The 10,463-nt window shown below is 37.2% G+C and overlaps 1 non-coding gene across 1 annotated transcript; it reads right to left on the bottom strand.

Moving 5' to 3' along the window:
- Nucleotides 1-559: 559 nt before the first annotated feature.
- Nucleotides 560-663, bottom strand: LOC143603647 (small nucleolar RNA Z107/R87). Its single transcript, XR_013148104.1, has one exon. It is a non-coding gene; the product is annotated as a small nucleolar RNA Z107/R87 (small nucleolar RNA).
- Nucleotides 664-10,463: the final 9,800 nt, after the last annotated feature.

Raw genomic sequence — 10,463 nt, 5'->3', positions numbered from 1 at the left:
TTTTCTCATATTCAACTTCAACACTTCTCTCTCTAAACACCATAGCTCTGTCTTCTCTCCACTCCATCTCCGGCAACTGTCGACCACCTGCCATGCGGCGGCGGGTCTAAAACTCTCTATCTAGAGAGAAGAGAGATGAAAACATAAAGGTGGTGGCTCTTGGCCTGCCGTTGCCGGCGGCTCCAGCCGTACTTGGCGGTGGCTCATTTTTATCCCTTTTAGCCTATTGATTTTCGTCTATGTCGATGGTGAATTTGAATATGTTGGTTTCAGTCAAACAGTGATTTAACAAAGACAAACGAACAGATGGATGTTCGTCTCCCGTTGTCGGCGGCTCTAGCCGTCCCTGGCGGCGGCGGATTTGGATCTGAAGGTTTTGAGTCACTCATGTTGGGAACGTGACCGTTGGTCTGCCGTTTCCAATGGCTCGAACCGTCTACGGCGTCGGCGGCTTTAAGTCTGTTGGTTTCCGTCTATTTCGGAGCCAGCTTTGAATTTTCCGGCCGTTTATGGCGACCCGCTCCTAGTTAATATAAAATAAAATTGATTTGTGAGAGAAGATGGCTCAGTTCAACGGGAATATCGACACGCAAACGATCTCTAGTTAGAGATGCCTGCATTCCGGTCTGTTGAGCTTGAATATTCCGAGTCATCACCGCCATCTCTCTCTCATAAACCAAACAAACAAAATCATACTCGAAACGTATATAACAAAAACTAGAAGCTTGGAACAAAAGAATAAGAAAGAAAGCAGCGACTGAATGATGATTGATGTAAATATACCCGCTCAATCGATGTTCGTCGGAAAAATGGTGGCCGGATAATAGAGTGGTTGAAAACCAACGTTGGAGATGAAAGCAGGAGGAAAGCAGTGTGGGGAGATGGTTTTGAGAGAAGCTTGATTTGAGGGGAAAACCATCTGGACCGGGTATTTTGAGGGGAAATGCAAGGGGGTAGGTGGGAGTAAGACACATGGCACTTTTTAACTAGACCGTGAAAACCATCGGATTTTTTTGAAATCTATCGGGTACGATATGTAACATTTCGGGTTTTCCCTTTCATGTTTTGTACCCGACCCGGTTCGTAGTCGGTGAAAATTTTTAATAAAGGTTTTCTTTTATTTATATATATTTATTAAACTATCAATAATGTGCAATAAACCCCCTTTAAACTAACAATTTACTGCTTTTGTACCTTGAACAAAGACGAAGGGCCAATCTGCAAATGTTATTAAAAATTATAATAATAAAATAATCATTTTTTTCCTCCTTCTTCCTCCCCAACCCATCCGACGGTGTATACCCCCCCTCCATTTCTTGATCCTCAATTCTCGGACATAATCATAAATTGATCTCGCCAAATCTTTTGTTAACCAAAACGCATCACACCGACATATTAAACATGGAAAACGAATCAAAATCACAGCTAATTGCGACTTAAACGATCCGCGGTTGCCCTAACCTTAATACACTATAAACACACAACGAAAATTCAATTAAATGTGCACACATCATCCCCTCCATCTCGCGAAACTAAACCCTAATCTAATTACATTATAGGAAGCCGTCAAGACCCTGTTTGATCTCAAGCACAGCCGCGGCCCTATTGTTGATCTTTAACCCGCAATATGCAACTATAAACAGTAATTAAATTGTGTGCTGAGTTTATCAAACATTAAACGAATAACCGATTTGCGAAATCTAGGGTTTATGGTTTGGAATGAAGCAACACCTGCAGTTATATTTATTTCAGTTGGTGTTATAAACGATTTACACACCTGCCCTGATGGCAGGTGCGTTGCTATGTTAATTCTGGAACCGGTCCAGGCGCGGGTTCCCGGTTTTTTTGTTTATTTATTTTATTTTATTTAATTCTTTGAGTTATTTTTGTCTTGATAATAATTGAAGGTTAATTAAACTTTGTTTTAACGAAACCAAACCCTCGAAAGTGTTATTTTGGCCATGGCTTTGCGTCATAAGTATGTATACATATATACACTTAAACATATATATATTATATAATATTTATATATATATATATACATATAACACTATGAAACAAATATTATTTTATTTATTTATTTATTTATTTATTCATTATTTATAGTACTAACCGATCTAGTTCAAGGGTCCGAATAAATTCCCCCATGTTTATATATACACACACACACACACATATGAATTTGTTTTTTTTAATTAATGTTTTATTTAAACATAATGCTTATTAATACTTAATATCGGTTATTATTTATTTAAAATCTATTTACTTGAAAAATATGAGAATGGATAAAATAATGCACTTATATTAGTTACCAAATAATAGTATTAACACTAATAATAATAATAATATAAATACTAACAATAATTATTATAACATTTTAAAACCCTAAAAGATGCCAAATCTTTCAAACCGATTAAATCAAAATAATGACATTGAAACTAATAATATTCCATCAAAATCAAATCGTTATGCCTTATTAATTATTTTCCTCATTTATTAATTATACTATCGTTAACAATTAGGGTATCTTTGTTGACGTATCTCGAAGGCTTGAACGTGTTCATCCTCATTTTCTTTTATTATTATCTCATCCTCACTAATCCACTCACTAAAGGTAAGTAATTCACATCCCCCTTTTTACCGTTTTATACTTTGGGGGCGTTATGTGTTAATCATTTTTCACTACAATTCCACTATTTGCGTTATATGATATTGCTCAATTAGTCATACGTGCAAATGTGACTATGTGTTTATTTTTATGTTTTGGTGGTTGGTATCTCATCCTCATCCTCATCCTTATTAGTATGATCATACGCCGTCGGAGTAGCTCGTTATCCATGAGATTCGAGTGAAAAGACAACTTTTATATTATTATTATATTGTTGTTATGCTAGTTGTAGTATTTCATATTATCGCAAGAAATTGTTATTTTTATATTATATGTATTCAAAAACCGTGATTACTTGCGCAACTTTATATTGACAAACTATGTATTTTCCCACATGACTCAGGTAGCTATATTGGATGAAGAATCAAGGGATTAATGAGTAGTTTGACCTTAGGATGCATGATGAATTAAAGACTATTTATTTCTTTTTATTTAATTGTTATGTTTATTTCTATGATACAATGTTTGTGTTTTTGCGTACTTGAATAATATGAAACGAATAATTTAGATATTGACACGTGTATTTACTTTAGTGTCTTTTGAGCTATGATACAATTATGTCGTGCCCCGGCATATTCCGCCGTAGGTTGGGGTGTGATAGATTGGTATCAGAGCCGAATGCTACAAGATAAGTGGTTAGACGTAACGGCCTAGTAGCATGTTTAGGGTCCCTATACGTGCACCGTATTTGTTTAAAATTTTGTACATAGCTTAATTTATTTAAATTGTTTATCATATACAATTGTACACGAAAGCACACACTTATTCCGAGACTATGTCTCAAAATCATTTTTTCAAAATTTTAGAACGATTTTCAAATCGGGAAATTCCTTAAGAATTCCCACCTTTTACCTCCCCTTTCCTTGAGGATGATTCATGTAACAGATACGTAGTAACTGTAAGGGGGACACACCTGTACATCGATCCCTTGACACTAAGCCTTGCGAGCCTAAGGAAGTGCAATGCGTATACATCTCAATCATCCGTGAGACCCGGTTGCCTTCCTGGAGGGTGAGGTGTGACTATGAAACTTGTTAGGCCAAAGCATATCTCACCAAACGTTCACGAATCTACTACCCTCATTGTATCAATCGTGGTCATGTGACAATCACATCCTTAATTTATAACCGAATTCACAGTGATACGTGGCTAAACTCGGTTTTCTGTATTGTGTTTTAGTTGAATAGTTGGGTGAAGTACGCAAATACGGGGTGGTTCCCGAAGTACTTCAACCATCTATCTCAACACCCCTCACAACTCAATTTTAATCAATTTTATTTGGTTTTCAATATTTTCATTTCGTTGGAAGGAACCATGGTGATTCATGAAATCCTAACCAACAAATGAAACCCCATGTTTCAATTTTAAGTTACGTTATAACTATTTATTTATTTATATATTTATTTTATTTATTATTCCTCATTACGTCAACACTTATAAAATCACGTCTCATAAATGACTTCATTCCCAACCACAAATTGTTAAATAGAATTCACAAGTATCGATTTACACAAACTCAACCTCAAATTGTTAAATAGCATTCACAAGTATCAATTTACACAAACTCATACATTTACAACATTTACCCAAGTCTCATAAATTTTACACGTTTTATCCTTGTAGTATGTCTTCTAGTCTCATTAACCGTAAACGCCGCGTCGGCAACTAGCAGTCGCATGTCATCTCGCATCACGAAGGGAATCGTGGAAGCCCTCCCAATGGTCATATCTCAACTCCAAGCCGTGAATGCCGCTAATGTTCCCGCAAACTCTAATGTTTTCACTATCAAACAATTCACCAACGCTAACCTGACTGATTACTTTGGGACTGAGGGTGCTACAACCCTTCTTCAATGGTTCGAGCACATGGAGAGCGTGTTTCTTCACTGTGCATGTTCGGATGACAAGAAGACCATGTATGCATCAAGTGTTTTCAAATCGAATGCCCTTACTTAGTGGAATAGCAAAAAGAAAGACCTTGGGGCTGAGATTGCTATGGCCTTGCCATGAGATGACCTCAAGAAGCTCATGTTAGACCAATTCTGCCCGAAATATGAACTTCGAAGTTGGAAGAAGAATTTTGGAATTTGAAGCAAGAGGGAGGTGATAATACCGCTTACAACAATCGATTCCACGAATTGAGCGTCCTTATCCCGCATATGGTTACTCCCTTTGAGCGTGCCATTGATAAGTAAATCACGGGTTTGCCAATGCAAATCCAAGATTCCATCCTTAGTCGTGACCCGAAAGAACTTCATGATGCCATCACCCTAGCCGGGTACCCTTACTGAAAACCACGTTAAGGCCGGGACTGTAACATCTAGGAAAAACCCATACTTATTTTGGGCTAAAGTTGCCAACTTTGAAAGTTGAAGGATTAAAAATAATTACAAAGACAAGTAATGAGAAAAATAAGATAAGAAAAAGAAAGCATCTTATGTTAAGAAAGTAAGATAAATTTCCATCCCACATGGAAAGATGGAAGAAAAGGGAAGCATTCCACATGGGTATAAATAAGGAATGAAATTTTCATCCCACATGGAAACAAGTAAAGAAATGGAAGCTCTTTATAAGGAAGTAAGTTTCCATAAGAATGTTTTAATGTGACTAACCACTCTCCATAGTCCTAGTGGAGGACGCGCTCGGACTCGGGCGATGGGCGTAATGTGGCGTTTTGATGGCGCACTACGCGAAGTTGCAGATCAGGCATCTTCGCGATACGCGAAAGACAAAAGATTTGAACCGACTTTGAAGCATCTTCGCGATACGCGAAGTTGCAGATCAGGCATCTTCGCAATACGCGAAAGACAAAAGACTTTAACCGACCTCGAAGCATCTTCGCGATACGCGAAGTTGCAGATCAAGCATCTTCGCGATACGCGAAGTTGCATCTCTACATGCGTGACATGTGGAGACACGTGGCAGCACCTGGTGACACGTGGCAACCCTACTGATGACTCAGCAAACCTAGAGCATCTTTGCGATATGCGAAGATGCAATATTTCAACTATAAATAGAGGGGTGATATTGTGTATATGATTAATTGTACATGTACTTAGGGTAATTTTAACCCAATTGAGTTGGGTGCCTAATGAGTATTGTCAGAAAGGTATTATTATTATTTATGCAATGGTATTATTGAGTCAGCGTCATTCACCGGCTGTGTGCTGACGTATTTTTCCCCCATATTTCAGGAAGACTGTAAAGAATAAAACTGACATGCAAGACTGATAGAAGATTGGAGACATAGTCATTAGACATGATCTGATGGCTCAGATGTTTTATTTAAATATTGTAAAGAACCATATTTTGAAATGACAGGTATTTGAAATATCAAAACGGGTATTCTAAACCCGACATTTTATAAATAAATAAATAGATATTATATTTTGAAAGACTTCCGCTAATAATCCGCAACTCTGATATATTTTCAAAACTGGATACCAACTAACGGGTGTCGCACCCAGGCCCTATGTCGGGGTGTGACAGGTACACGTGGAGACACGTGGCAGCACCTGGTGACACGTGGCAACCCTACTGATTACTCAGCAAACCTAGAGCATCTTCGCCATACACGAACCGACCAAGCCTGCATCTTCGCGATACGCGAAGATGCAATATTTCAACTATAAATAGAGGGGTGTTCGGCATCTTTCATCTCACACCAAACACACACTTTACACGCACTTAGTCTCGTGAGGCGTGCTGACCTCGTGAAGCATGATGATCTCGTGGAACGTGCCAAGCTTCGAAGCTCTGACAATTTAAGTAGTAGTATGCGAAGTAGAATGGAAGTACTGCTCGATCCATAAGCATTTAACTCCAAATACCCGTACGAGGTCCGAGATAACAATCAATCAATCAATCAATCAATCAGAAAGCTGAAAAAAGAAACAAGAATCAGTAACGGAAACTGATTTACAGACAGGGGTCAGTAACAGAAACTGATCAATATACAGGAATCACTGTCAGAAACTAATTTACAATCATATAAAGTGAATACGCCCCAAACTTTACAACTCTTTTCGAGTCTGAACTATTTACATAGGATTTACGAATCATCAAAACTCTGTGTTGCAATAATAAGAAAAGGGCATACTCAAATTAAGAATATACATGTGTCTGGATCCATTCATACATGGTGGCTCGGAGTTCCCCGAGGCCATGCATATCATCAAACATGCCTCTGGTAGTCTACGGGACTGATCAGAGAAATGATATTGTGTATATGATTAATTGTACATGTACTTAGGGTAATTTTAACCCAATTGAGTTGGGTGCCTAATGAGTATTGTCAGAAAGGTATTATTATTGTTTATGCAATGGTATTATTGAGTCAGCGTCATTCACCGGCTGTGTGCTGACGTATTTTTCCCCTATATTTCAGGAAGACTGTAAAGAATAAAACTGACAGGCAAGACTGATAGAAGATTGGAGACATAGTCATTAGACATGATCTGATGGCTCAGATGTTTTATTTAAATATTGTAAAGAACCATATTTTGAAATGACAGGTATTTGAAATATCATAACGGGTATTCTAAACCCGACATTTTATAAATAAATAAATAGATATTATATTTTAAAAGACTTCCGCTAATAATCCGCAACTCTGATATATTTTCAAAACTGGATACCAACTAACGGGTGTCGCACCCAGGACCTATGTCGGGGTGTGACAGGTTGGCATCAAAGCCATCAGTCTTAGCGAATTGGGTATACTTATTACCTAGGCTTTGACTAGAAATAAGGATATGCTGAAAACATTGGTATTCAATACCAACTGATATAACCACTGAATGATTAAATATGATACGGATAAGATTTCATCCTACACGGGTACTGATTCAAACAAAATAGGTACTTAACTGAAAGTATCTAAAATACAATCACTGAATAAATAAAACTATTACGGATAAGATAGAAACGCGATCCTATTCCCCATCTAACATCGTACAGATGTCTGAACGCCAATCCAGCCAAGGATCATTTCAACCTCCGTCAGGTAAAGGAAAAGGTTGTATAGGGACAGCTTTACTTCCTATCCCTATATCTAGTAGTGAAGACACATATCAGACCTCAATGAAGGAAAATTCAGATTCATTTGATTCTAACATTCCACTAGCCCATATCATGCGAAGACAAGATGTGCCGAGAACAAGATCAAGTGGATCAATTGGATCCCAGAGATCAATAATGTCAAAGGGAAAAGGAATAATGACTGATCAGGAAGAAAATCCTCAAGGGCATGAATATTTCAATTATCCGATAAATCAAGATCCTCATTTTTCTCATCCTCAAATGAACGCCGGAGCATAGATTATGAAGGACTGTACATCAGAGATGACTCAACATGTTATGAAGTCGATGTTACAAGATAGCCGAAGCAATGCTCAATGATATAGAGATGGAAGAAGAGAAGGAGAAGGAAAAAGAAAACGGAAAAGAAAAGGAAACAACTGGGAATACCAAAAGGGACAGCAAAATCAAGAAATTGATTGTCCACTGGAAGAAATAGATAATAAGAACTCTAGTAGTTGTAATAAGTATAAGTTATAATAATGTTGTGCGCTTTTATAAAACTACAATATTATAAAAGATATGTTTTGAATTCCCCGAATATTGAACTTATCTTTAAAATTTTATTGTAGTATGTCAAGAGAAGGAAGTGCAAACTCTTAAAATAATCCTTCCAATAAGGTTGGAAGCAGAGAGAATGATGAAAACAAGGAACAGCCAACCAAAACCTGAAGCTTATGATAGCTCTGCATCTGACAATAACTTAAGGGACAAACCCCGAAAAAGTTGAAGCATCAAATAGGATGCAACTTTAAGAATTTCCAAGTTTACAAACCTAAAGAATTTTATGGAGACAAGGATGCTATAGTCGTTTTAAGATGGCTAGAAGAACAAGAGGCAATTGTCTACATTAGCAAATGTACAAATGAAGAAGCTATCTAATATTCTTCTCAAATGTTCAAAGGAGAAGCTCTTGAATGGTGGAATACCCTAATCTGGAATAAGGGACGAGAAACAATGTACAATCTAAGTTGGGAAGAATTCAAATATCTCATTATAAAGAGATACTGTCCACTCCATGAAATGGATCAGATTCAAACTCAGTTATGGAATCACAAGGTTGTTGGAACAAATCTCAGGGAATATAATACTAAATTCCTTTAATATTGCCGATTGGTTCCACATCTAGTTACTCCGGAATATAATAAGATAACACGTTATATATGTGGATTACCAAGAGAAATAAGAGACTTGGTAAGAGCTAATATGCCGCAAACAATTGAGTCGGTCATGGAAGTAGCCGGGTACTTGATAAATAGTATGATAAGAAACCAAGAGGAGGAAAAGAAAGAAGAAAAAGAAATCAAGAACCGAAAGGTTTGGAAAAAATAGAAAAAGAAGGGAATACTTCAAAATCCACTTGTAAAACTTGTGGAAGAAAACATTCTGAAAAATGTCGACGAGAATGCACAGATAAATGTGCATATTGCAATAGAGAAGGACACACCATACAAGAATGCCGAAAGAAATCAGGAGTATGTTACATATGTGGAGAAACGGGCCACTTCAAAACAAATTGCCCGAAAAGAAAAGCTAATCAAGGCTGACACTAATGTCTGAAGAAACCAGAAATATCTGACGAAGCAATCAAGTCAAAGATCAAACATATGGAATGTCAGATAGATTAGTTAACTTCTGTACATTAGTTGTAACTCGTGTTGAAACGAGAAACTTTGTAAACTGAAAAAGGGTATTTAATTCCCTCATAAAATATTAGTATACCGATCTTGTCAATATACAAGAATGTTCATATGCAGTGCCTCTAAAAGAAAAGACAATCGAGTATCTGAATTTAAAACTGACATTCAAAACCGATAACATGTTGATTTGGCTTATCATCTGACAGATTCATCCAGTTGGATGGACTATCTCTATTAGGCCAAGGTGTACCAAATTAAACGTAATATGTAAATACAAAATATAAAACGACTATAAAACTCTATTAAGGTTAAGTGAAACCTAAGAGTCTACTGAACTGAATCAGACTTAAAGTCTGCTGAATTAGATAAAACTTAAAAATCTGCTGATCAGATCACGAGTCTGCTGCCATGAATCTGCTGAACCAAAACAGGCTTAAAGTCTGCTGATTAATCAACAAATACCATTTAGAAACTTATGCAAGACTATTACAAATATAGGATAATAGCGTACTGAGGGAAAGGATTCTGAATATCACTGATGTCACGGGATATCAAAATATGCAAAGATAGCATATCATTGAAAGAAATCTATGCTCAATCGCAATATATTCATGAAATACTGTTAATGGAATAATTAACAAAGATTGATCAAAAAGTTAATAGGAACTCGAGAATGTTTAAGAGACATGATTGTATTGTGACATCTGCCGATCCGACCCGACCCAGGTACCCGTTTCTCTGACCCGATCTCTTTCTTTTATTATTTAATATTTATACTTATATTTTACTTTTAATAATAATAATATACTTTTCCTTCCCGCCTCTTTCTCTCTCTTTCTTTCCGCCGTCCCGTCCCTCTCCTTCTCTCTTTCCGCCTTCTTTTCCCTTTTGTCGCCGTCCCGCCCTTAAGCCTTGTTTCCCTTTTTCTTCTAACTCTTTGCTTGTCCTTTGTTCCTTCCCGCCTAAGGTTGTCTGCGCAGCTCCACGCGCCAGACTCCCTTACAAGGAATCCTGCGTGAAGACCACCTGTACAGCGATTCGCGAGACGAACTCTTCTCGCAGCGCGCTAAGAATTGT

This window comes from Bidens hawaiensis, unplaced genomic scaffold (genome assembly GCF_021521415.1).
Source record: "Bidens hawaiensis isolate Kalapana, Puna unplaced genomic scaffold, B.hawaiensis_p1.1 tig00062335_1, whole genome shotgun sequence".
Lineage (NCBI taxonomy): Eukaryota > Viridiplantae > Streptophyta > Magnoliopsida > Asterales > Asteraceae > Bidens > Bidens hawaiensis.
This window is presented reverse-complemented; position numbering and strand designations above follow the sequence as displayed.